Source organism: Rattus norvegicus, chromosome 9, assembly GCF_036323735.1.
Source record: "Rattus norvegicus strain BN/NHsdMcwi chromosome 9, GRCr8, whole genome shotgun sequence".
Lineage (NCBI taxonomy): Eukaryota > Metazoa > Chordata > Mammalia > Rodentia > Muridae > Rattus > Rattus norvegicus.
In genome coordinates, this window is record NC_086027.1 from 90,806,890 (window position 1) to 90,817,337 (window position 10,448).

The following is a 10,448-nucleotide window of genomic DNA, read 5'->3' on the forward strand; positions in this document are numbered from 1 at the left end:
GAGAGAGCTAGACTATCAGAAGTGCAGACAATCCTGAGAGCTCAGGTGAGACTATCACTTCTGCTCACATTCCTGGCCCAAGAGGAACCTGCCTAGTACCCTCTGGATACAGGAACCGAGGAGCAGCCAGGGGCAGGACCCTTCCAGTTTTTCCTGAAACTAAAGCTGAAAGCTAGTTGCCAGGAGCACTGATATACCTGAGAGCAGAGGTAAGACCAACTCTTCTGCTCCAAGTGACCCACCTCAAGGCCTCAGGATACACAAACCCAGGAGCAGCTCTCTGTTCCCAGATCCAGCTGAAAGAAAGCAGATCTACCAGAGTGCTGACATACAGGCTTACAGGAGGGTCAAGGCACTGTCAGAAACAACAAGATAAGCTAATACCAGAGAGAACCTGATGGCGAGAGTCAAGCACAGGAACCTAAGCAACAGAAACCAAGACTACTTGTCATCATCAGAGCCTAGCTCTCCCACCAAAGCAAATATTGGATATCCAACTGCACCAGAAAAACAAGATTTGGATTTAAAATCACATCCCATGATGAAGGTAGAGGACTTTAAGGACATAAATAACTCCTTAAAGAAATACAGGACAACACAGGTAAACAAGCAGAAGCCCTTAAAGAGGAAACACAAAATCCCTTAAAGAATTACAGGAAAACACAAGCAAACAGGTGAAGGAATTAAACAAAGCCATCCAGAATTTAAAAATGGAAATAGAAACAAAAAAAGAAATCACAAAGGGAGATAACCCTGGAGATAGAAAACCTAAGAAAGAGATCAGGAGTCAGTCACAGAAGCAAGCATCACTGACAGAATACAAGAGATTGAAGAGAGAATCTCAGGGGCAGAAGATATCATAGAAAACATCAACATAACCATCAAAGATAATGTAAAACACAAAAAGCTCCTAGGCCAAAACATTCAGGAAATCCAGGACACAATGAGAAGATCAAATCTAAGGGTAATAGGTATAGAAGAGAGTGAAGACTCCCAACTTAAAGGGCCAGTAAATATCTTCAACAAAATTATAGAAGAAAACTTCCCTAACCTAAAGAAAAAGATGCCCATGAACATACAAGAAACCTATAGAACTCCAAGTAGATTGGACCAGAAAAGAAATTCCTCTAAGTAAAATGTAGCTTACATTTCTAGTTGGAATGAGAATATTGGTTAATACTAACAGAATCAAATAAAAGGACACACACACACACACACAATTATTTGTATATATTATGTATATGCATATATGTATTATGTATGTATGTGTATATGTATGTGTATACGCTGTGACAAGGACTAGGGAGAAAGAAATAAAACGTGGAAAAGGACTGAAGGACAGGCCCAGGCAGAAGTTACCACTTAAAACAAATTAAACTTGAAGCAATCCCACTAAAATCAGGGACCAGACAAGGCTGCCCACTCTCTCTCTACCTAGTCAATATAGTACTCAAAGTCCCAGACAGAGCAATCAGACAACAAAAGGAGGTCAAAGGGATACAAATTAGAAAGAAAGAAATCAAAAAATCACTACTTTCAGATGATATGATAGTATACTTAAGTCACCCCAAAAGTTCCACCAGAGAACTATTAAGCCTGATAAACAACTTCAGCAAAGTGGCCGGGTATAAAATTAACTCAAACAAATCAGTAGCCTTCCTCTACTCAAAGGATAAACAGGCTGAGAAGGAAATTAGGGAAATGACACCCTTCATAATACTCAAAAATAATATAAAATACCTCAGTGTGACTCTAACCAAGCAAGTAAAAGATCTGAATGACAAGAACTTCAAGTCTCTGAAGAAAGAAATTGAAGATCTCAGAAGATGGAAAGACCTCCCAGGCTCATGGATTGGCAGGATTAATATAGTAAAAAAAAATGGCCATTTTCCAAAAGTAATTTACAGATTCAATGCAATCCCCATCAAAATTTCAACCCAATTCTTCATAGAGTTAGAAAGAGCAATTTGCAAATTCATTTGGAATAACAAAAACCCAGGATAGGCAAAACTATCTTCACCAAAAACTTCTCAGGGAATCACCATCCCTGATCTCAAGCAGTATTACAGAGCAATAGTAATAAAAAACCATATGGTATTGGTACAGAGACAGGTAGGTAGATCAATGGAATAGAATTGAAGACCCAGAAATGAATCCATATGCCTATGGTCACTTGATCTTTAATAAAGGAGCTAAAAACATCCAGGAGAAAAAAGACAGCATTTTCAACAAATGGTGCTGGTTCAACTGCAGGTCAACATGTAGAAGAATGCAAATTGAACCATTCGTATTGCCCTGTACAAAGCTTAAGTCCAAGTGGATCAAGGACCTCCACATAAAACTCAAACTAATAGAAGAAAAAGTGGGAAAGAACCTTGAAGACATGGGCACTGGGGAAATTTTCCTGAACAAAACACCAATGGCTTATGCTCTAAGATCAAGAATCGACAAATGAGACCGCATAAAACTGCAAAGCTTCTGTAAGGCAAAGAACACTGTCATTAGGACAAAATGGTGACCAATAGTAGCAGTGAATATCCTAGTAAGAGCACCAGTGGAAGGGGAAGCCCTGGGTCCTGCTAAGACTGAACCCCCAGTGAACTAGATTGTTGGGGGGAGGGCGGCAAAGGGGGGAGGATGGGGAGGGGAACACCCATAAAGAAGGGGGGTATGGGGGATGTTTGCCCTGAAACCGGGAAAGGGAATAACACTCAAAATGTATATAAGAAATACTCAAGTTAAATTAAAAAAAATGGTGACCAATAGGTTGGGGAAAGATCTTTACCAATCCTACATCTGATTGAGGGCTAATATCCAATATATACAAAGAACTCAAGAAGTTAGACTCCAAAGAGCCAAATAACCCTATTAAAATATGGGGTACAGAGCTAAACAAAGAATTCTCAGTTGAGGAATATCGAATGACTGAAAAGTAACTAAAGAAATGTTCAACACCCTTAGTCATCAGGGAAATGAAAATCAAAACAACCTTAAGAACCCATCTCATACCAGTCAGAATGGCTAAGATCAAAAACTCAAGTGACAACAGATGCTGGCGAGGATGTGGAGAAAGAGGAACACTCCTCCATTGTTAATGGGATTGCAAACTGGTACAACCATTCTGGAAATCAGTCTGGAGGATCCTCAGAAAATTGGACATTGAACTACCTGAAGACCCAGCTATACCTCTCTTGGGCATATACCCAAAAGATGCCCCAACATATAACAAAGACACATGCTCCACTATATTCATAGCAGCCTTATTTATAATAGCCAGAAGCTGGAAAGAGCCCAGATGCCCTTCAACAGAGGAATGGATATAGAAAATGTGGTACATCTACACAATGGAGTACTACTCAGCTATCAAAAACAATGACTTCATGAAATTCATAGGCAAAAGGATGGAACTAGAAAATATCATCCTGAGTGAGCTAACCCAATCTCATACACACACACACACACACACACACACACACACACACACACACACACCACACAAAATCACTGATAAGTGGATATTAACACCAAAGCTTGAATTACCCAAGATACAATCCACAGACCACATAAAGTTCATGAAGTAGGACAACCAAAGTGCAGATGCTCCAGTCCTTCTTAAAAGGGGAAACAAAAATATTCATAGGAGGGGATATGAAGACAAAGTTGGGAGCAGAGACTGAAGGAATGGCCCTTCAGATCCTGCCCCTCATGGGTATATAGCTCATATATATATATATATATATATATATATATATATATATATATATATATATATATATATATATATATATATATGCCACCAAAACTAGACAATATTGATGAAACCAAGAAGTGCATGCTGATAAGAGCCTGATATAGCTGTCTCCTGAGAGGCTCAGCCAGAGCATGACAAATACAGAGGCAAATACTAGCAGCAAAACATTGAACTGAGAACGGGGTCCCTGTTGGAGGAGTTAGAGAAAGAATTGAAGGAGCTATAGGGGCTTGTAACCCCATAAGAACAACAAAACCAACCAACCAGAGCTCTCAGGGACTAAACCACTACCCAAAGATTACACATGGACAGACCCACGACTCCAGCTGTATATGTAGCAGAGGATGGCCTTGTTGGGCACCACTGGGGGAAGAAGCCCTTGGTCCTGCCAAGGCTGGACCCCCAGTATAGGGGAATGTCAGGGCAGGAAGGCGGGAAGGGGGGTGGTTGGGGAGGTGGAACACCCTGATAGAAGAAGGGGGAAGGGGATAGAATGGGGGGTTATGGATGGGAAACCTGGAAAGGGAATAACATTTGAAATGCAAATGTAAATGAAAAAATCCAGTAAAAAAAAGAAAGAGAGCCTAATGAAAATGAACAACTGTTACATCTCATAAAGTATAGATGAATTTCAAAAAATGAAATTGAGTTTACAGTTAGAGTTCTTACCATACAATGATAAGGACCTAGGTTCATTCTCCAGAACCCACAGGAAGAAAAAAAAGGGGGAGGAGGAAGAGGAGGAGAAGGAGGATGAAGAGGAAGGGGAGGAGGAGGAGGAGGAAGAGGAAGAAGAGGAGGAGGAGGAAGAGGAGGAGGAGGAGGGGAAGAGGGGGGAGAAGAGGAGGAAGAGGGGGAAGAGGAAGAAAAGGAGGAAGAAGTTGTTGCTTAAGTTGCTTAAGTTGTTGCTGCGTGTGGAAATGTGTGCCCGTAATACTGTCACTGAGGAAGCTGTCTTAGTTATTCTGTTCTATTGCTATCTATAAGGGAACACCATGACCAAGGCAACTTTTATAAAAGAAAACATTTAAAAGAAAACATTTTCTTACAGTTTTAGAGGTTTAGTTCATAATCTATGGCAGGAGACGGGTTCTCGGGACTAAAGCAGGGGCTGGGGAGGGGAGAGGAGAGGACATACTGAGCTTAGTGTGGGCTTTTGAAACCTCAAACCTACCCCCCACCCAGTGACATACCTCTAACTGGCCACTTACCCTAATCTCTCCCAAACAGTACCACTCCCTGGTAACTAAGCATTCATACCCATGAGCCTTTAAGGGCCAATCTTATTCAAATCACCACAGATGCTGAGACAGGCAGATCCTTCCGGCTTCCATGCTAGACAGACCAGACTAATCAGTGAGTTTCTGGCCAACAAAACAAGAGACCCTGTCCCAACAACCAAGGTGGATATCCCCTGAGAAACAGTACCTGAAAATTGCCTCTGGCCTCCATATACACAAAAATGCATGGGTACACTGTAAAACACACACACACACACACACACACACACACACACACACACACACACACACACTGAGCTTAAAAATTCAGAGAGAGTATATCTTACATGAGTCTTCTTTCTGTAAAGTATACCAGCTAGAAAAGCTAACATGAGAGAGGTGTTACCATTATGGTGAGGAATGCCTGAGAAGAGCTTTTTGATTCTTCACAGGACTCGGGAGATCCTCTTCCCTAACCTGGGTGGGAGTTTATGGACAGGCTCACTGTGAAGATGTATCAGACTTTATACATGATCTCTGAGTGTCTCTACATGTAATATGTCTGCTCTGCTAAAGCTCTAACCCACTATCCCATCTCAGCCCTTAATTGACAAATGATCTAAGGGGAAAAGCATCAGAAAATGCCCATCTTCCCAAGATATGGTTCTCTCTCTCTGAGATTCTACCCCCTCAATCCCCGTGGAAAGAAAAGTCTAATAAAAGCTCTTCTGTTATAGACAAGATGTGCATTGCCTGGATTGCTTTCTTGGGATTAATCAAAATAACACATATCAAATGCTTAACAGAGCAAAATACATAGAGTATTAAATTAAGTATATGAAATCAAATTAACTATATGATTTATCATCCCAAACAAGACATTATTTAGAGTCAATGGAGTCACTATTAATAAGCGTATTAGATGACATATATTAAAATCTTTGCAGGCAAGCTGAAACATAAGCTCAAATAAGCAGTGTGTAAATACTGACACTGTGATATCCTTAGAAAGTACATTACCAGGTCATGTTTTTAAAAATTATGAAGTTGAGGGAGGTTTGCTGGAGTCAAGTGATTTATCTGAATTGTCTGTAAGACAGACAGTCACATTCATCTTTGGGGATGATGCAAAACTATGCTGGTACTCAAGGACAATGGTCTAGTGGAGACAGCAGGCTCGCCTACCACCACTCAGATTCTTTGGAAGGTCATATGGTAGGCCTTTCCCAGATCTGCATGCTAAGGTTAAAGAGCTCAACAAGTGACCAGAAATCACAACTTCCTCTCTTGTTCTGGACAGCTTAACAAGCTTCTTCCTTTTGGAATCCCCCAAATTCATATGCTAAAGCTTAATCCCAAGTAAAATAGTGTATGTAGGTAGGGCTCTTTTTTGGGGGGGGCAGAGGGGGTGGTGCAGCGAACTTTATTGATGGTATTCAAGAGAGAAGGGCCCCTCCTGTTATTATGGGGGGTGTGGGATGGAATTGTGAGGGACATGCTCAGTGTTGGGGGCTGAGTTGGGATGGGGACTCCTCAGCAACTGAGGGCCTCTCTCGCTCTCAGATCCTTGCTGGGCTGGGATGGGTGGTCTAGGGTTTCTTACTCCTTGGAGGCCATGTAGTTCATGAGGTCCACCACCCTGTTGCTGTAGCTGTATTCATTGTCATACCAGGAAATGAGCTTTACAAAGTTGTCATTGAGAGCAATGCCAGCCCCAGCATCAAAGGTGGAAGAGTGGGAGTTGCTGTTGAAGTCACAGGAGACAACCTGGACCTCAGTGTAGCCCAGGATGCCCTTTAGTGTGCCCTCAGATGCCTGCTTCACCACCTTCTTGATGTAATCATACTTGGCAGATTTCTCCAGGCAGCATGTCAGATCCACAATGGATACACTGGGGGTAAGAACATGGAAGGCCATGCCAGTGAGCTTCCCATTCAGCTCTGGGATGACCTTGCCCACAGCCTTGGCAGCACCAGTGGATGCAGGGATGATGTTCTGGGCTGCCCCACGGCCAACATGCCACAGCTTTCCAGAGGGGCCATCTGCAGTCTTCTGAGTGGCAGTGATGGCATGGACTGTGGTCATGAGCCCTTCCACGATGCCAAAGTTGTCATGGATGACCTTGGCCAGGGAGGCTAAGCAGTTGGTGGTGCAGGATACATTGCTGACAATCTTGAGGGAGTTGTCATATTTCTCATGGTTCACACCCATCACAAACATGGGGGCATTGGCCGAAGGGGCAAACTTGATGACCTTTTTAGCCCCACCCTTCAAGTGGGTCACGGCCTTCTCCATGGTAGTGAAGAGGTCAGTAGACTCCATGACATACTCAGCACTAGCATCACCCCATTTGATGTTAGCGTGATCTCACTCCTGGAAGATGGTGATGGGCTTCCCATTGATGACAAGCTTTCTATTCTCAGCCTTGGCTGTGCCATTGAATTTGCCATGGGTAGAGTCATACTGGAACATGTAGACCATGTAGTTGAGGTTAATGAAGGGGTCGTTGATGGAGACAATGTCCACTTGGCCAAATGCAGAGAAGGCAGCCCTGGTAACCAGGCGCCCAATATGGCCAAATCCATTCATACCATCCTTCACCATCTTGTCTAAGAGACGAGGCTGACACTTCACGAGAAGATGTGGCTATCTCTGGATCAGGGAGGAGCAGAGAGCCATAGGTGGGGCTCTTAGAAGATGATTAAATCATGTTTCTTCCTCATGTAGCCCTCCAAATTTATATGCTAAAGCTTAATCCCAAGTGAAGTAGCATATGTAGGTGGAGCTCTCAGAATGTGATTAAATCATGATAGCAGAGTTCTGATGAATGGAATTAGTGACCCTATAAGGGGACTCTCTCATCCTTTTTCCCATGAGAGGACACATCATAAAACAGTGATCGGGGTTGGGGATTTAGCTCAGTGGTAGAGCGCTTGCCTAGCAAGCGCAGGGCCCTTGGTTCAGTCCCCAGCTCCGAAAAAAAGAAAAAAACAAAAAACAAAAAACAAAAAACAAAAAACAAAAAACAGTGATCTATGAACCAAGAAGCAGAAGAAGATAGAAATACCCTATCTTCAAGAATCTTTTTTTTTCCTACTTTGGACCTCCCAGAAATTAAATTCTGTTATTTGCAAGATAATTCCCCTATGGTAGCATGCAATAGCAGCCTGAAAAGATTGAGCTATTTGCTATATTTCACCCTGTTAAATATAAATATGAGTAATACTTAAACTTTTATTCATGAATTGAAATCCCAATATTTCCAGGAGCACAAAAAATTCAAGAGCATTGTTACAAAATTCATTACATATTACAGGCAAATATTTGAGGCACAATTTACTGCTACTTAGCACTTCGAACACAAATTCTCATGTTTACACCTAACTGCAATTGTATCTTTTCTTGCTGACACCAATATCCCCTGGGTGGGCCTCCAAAATTGATGAGCTTGGGTGGCCAGCTGTGCGAAAATAGCCAGGGTTGGAAAGAAAGACAAAGGCAAGCTTAGGCCTCACATGCTGCCTTCATTTCCTGGATACTCAATATACTTGGAGTTCATCTCCCTGATGAGCATAAACACATTTTTTCCCACTGTATTCAAAGAGGACAACACAAACTAACAACAAGGGAGAAAATCTCTTGTTTTTCCAAATTAAGGGCGAGGTTTATGCTGCTCCTGGCTGCCCTGCCAGTTCACTGTCATTGTACAACGTGGGCCTTTATGTAAGAATGTCTTGCATGAAGTCGAGTGTAGAGAAAGTTGGATGAGTCCAGTGAGTGTTCTTTTCCCATCCTTCAGGCTGAATTAGAAAGTCTCTGTCTCCCAGAAATGCTAAAATCTCAGCCCAACTAGCTCATCTCATTTTTCCTAAGCATTCAGCACCACATTTAATTTCCAGAATAGTTCATGGGGTCCAGTGTGAAAATGTCCCATCCTTGTCACCGTGTTCTTGTAGCTGAGAGTGTAAGCTCTATGAGGGGAAAAGGAGCCTGTGTTCCCTGCCAGGCAAGACATGCTAAGGGAAAGAAGGAAGACAAAAATGACTTAAACTAGCAACCCAGGTAGGAACCAAGTCCAACTGGAGTACAACGTCTGATACACAAAACACTTTATCCCACGATGCGAAATGGTCCCATCACTAAGCTTACATTAGCAACTAGACTTTCCAAAACAGAATGAAATGATGACTCAGGAGGGGAGAGAGTAGCCAGCAGAATGTCCCTGTGCTTTTTCAAGATTAGCCGAATAAGAACAAAGCTTCCTGGAAAAGTGCAGAAGTGAAAGGTGAAAACACAAGAGGTCGTGTGAACATCTGGAAGCCAATAGACCAGGACATGAATCATCTCCTCCGTAATGTGCCGCATATGAACTCATTTTGCATAATAAGATCTCTGTGTACCGCCCCGGTTTACGTAGAGCATACACAAATGTGCTTGCGGATTGCTCTGTAATTGAGAAACGCAGCGTGATTTGCCGTTTGATCATGCACGACGGTCTATCTGAGCCATGAAGGCACCGAGGTGACTGTGCCAACAAACTTGGTTAAGAGCAGTTACCTAGAATGGCCTTGGAACTAAACACTTTTTAACTTGCAAATCCCTGGCTCCTCTCTAAAATGGCACCTGGCTTCATGAAGTAGGGGCTATGTCAAAAGTACCTTACACCAAAGAACCCTTGGCCCTACGTGCCTGTGCCTGTGTTCCTCAGGGCTTAGCAGGGAAGTCTGATCCAGACATTTCCACAGTAGCCTGCTCCTTCACTCTTAGCCATGCCCTTGAGTATCTCACTGTTGCTTTTGGCTGTAGCCTTAAGAAAGGAGGGCACAGGCCTCCTCTCTCCCAGTACAGCAATCTCTCAGTACCTGCTCTGGCAGATTTTACTTCCCCTACCTCCGCCATGCTGAAGAGCCCTTAAGGCTTTTACCATGTCTGCCAGTCCACAGCCTTTCAACATCACCCCTGAGAATGCCCTCTCACATTCATACACAGTGAAATCTACATTGCTGACTTAGTTATCTCTCCTACTGCTCAAGATTTTACATTGAGACACAAGCATGCTATTTACACTCATCTCATGCTTCTGGATTTCCCAGCAAGCTTTGCTAAAATAATGTTACAGAAACAATCCTTTTATTTTCTTCTTACAGTTTTGGGTTTCTCACGATATCACAAAGTGTTTTTGTTTTGTTTTGTTTTGTTTTGTTTTGTTTTTCTCAATTCAAAAAGATTTCTTGCAAGGTTTCTAAGGATTTCCATCCCGTTCGGGTTTTCAGGTATCCATAGTGTTGACCCTAACACAGCCCCTCTATCCCCTAATGTAGTTTAAATGAGATGAGATTTGGGGCCACAGACCTTGTGTTGCTTTCTCACAAGCAATGCTAATTGAAAGGGTTGAGACCCTGTGCACATATTCTCTGAAGTCCATTGGAAATGAATCTGCCTTTGCAATTCAATGTCCTGGCTGGAATAAAATGGTT

General features: G+C 42.5%; 1 pseudogene; it reads right to left on the bottom strand.

Moving 5' to 3' along the window:
• Positions 1 to 6,570: 6,570 nt before the first annotated feature.
• Positions 6,571 to 7,587, bottom strand: LOC108352031 (glyceraldehyde-3-phosphate dehydrogenase pseudogene; annotated as a pseudogene).
• Between the last annotated feature and the right edge of the window lie 2,861 nt (positions 7,588 to 10,448).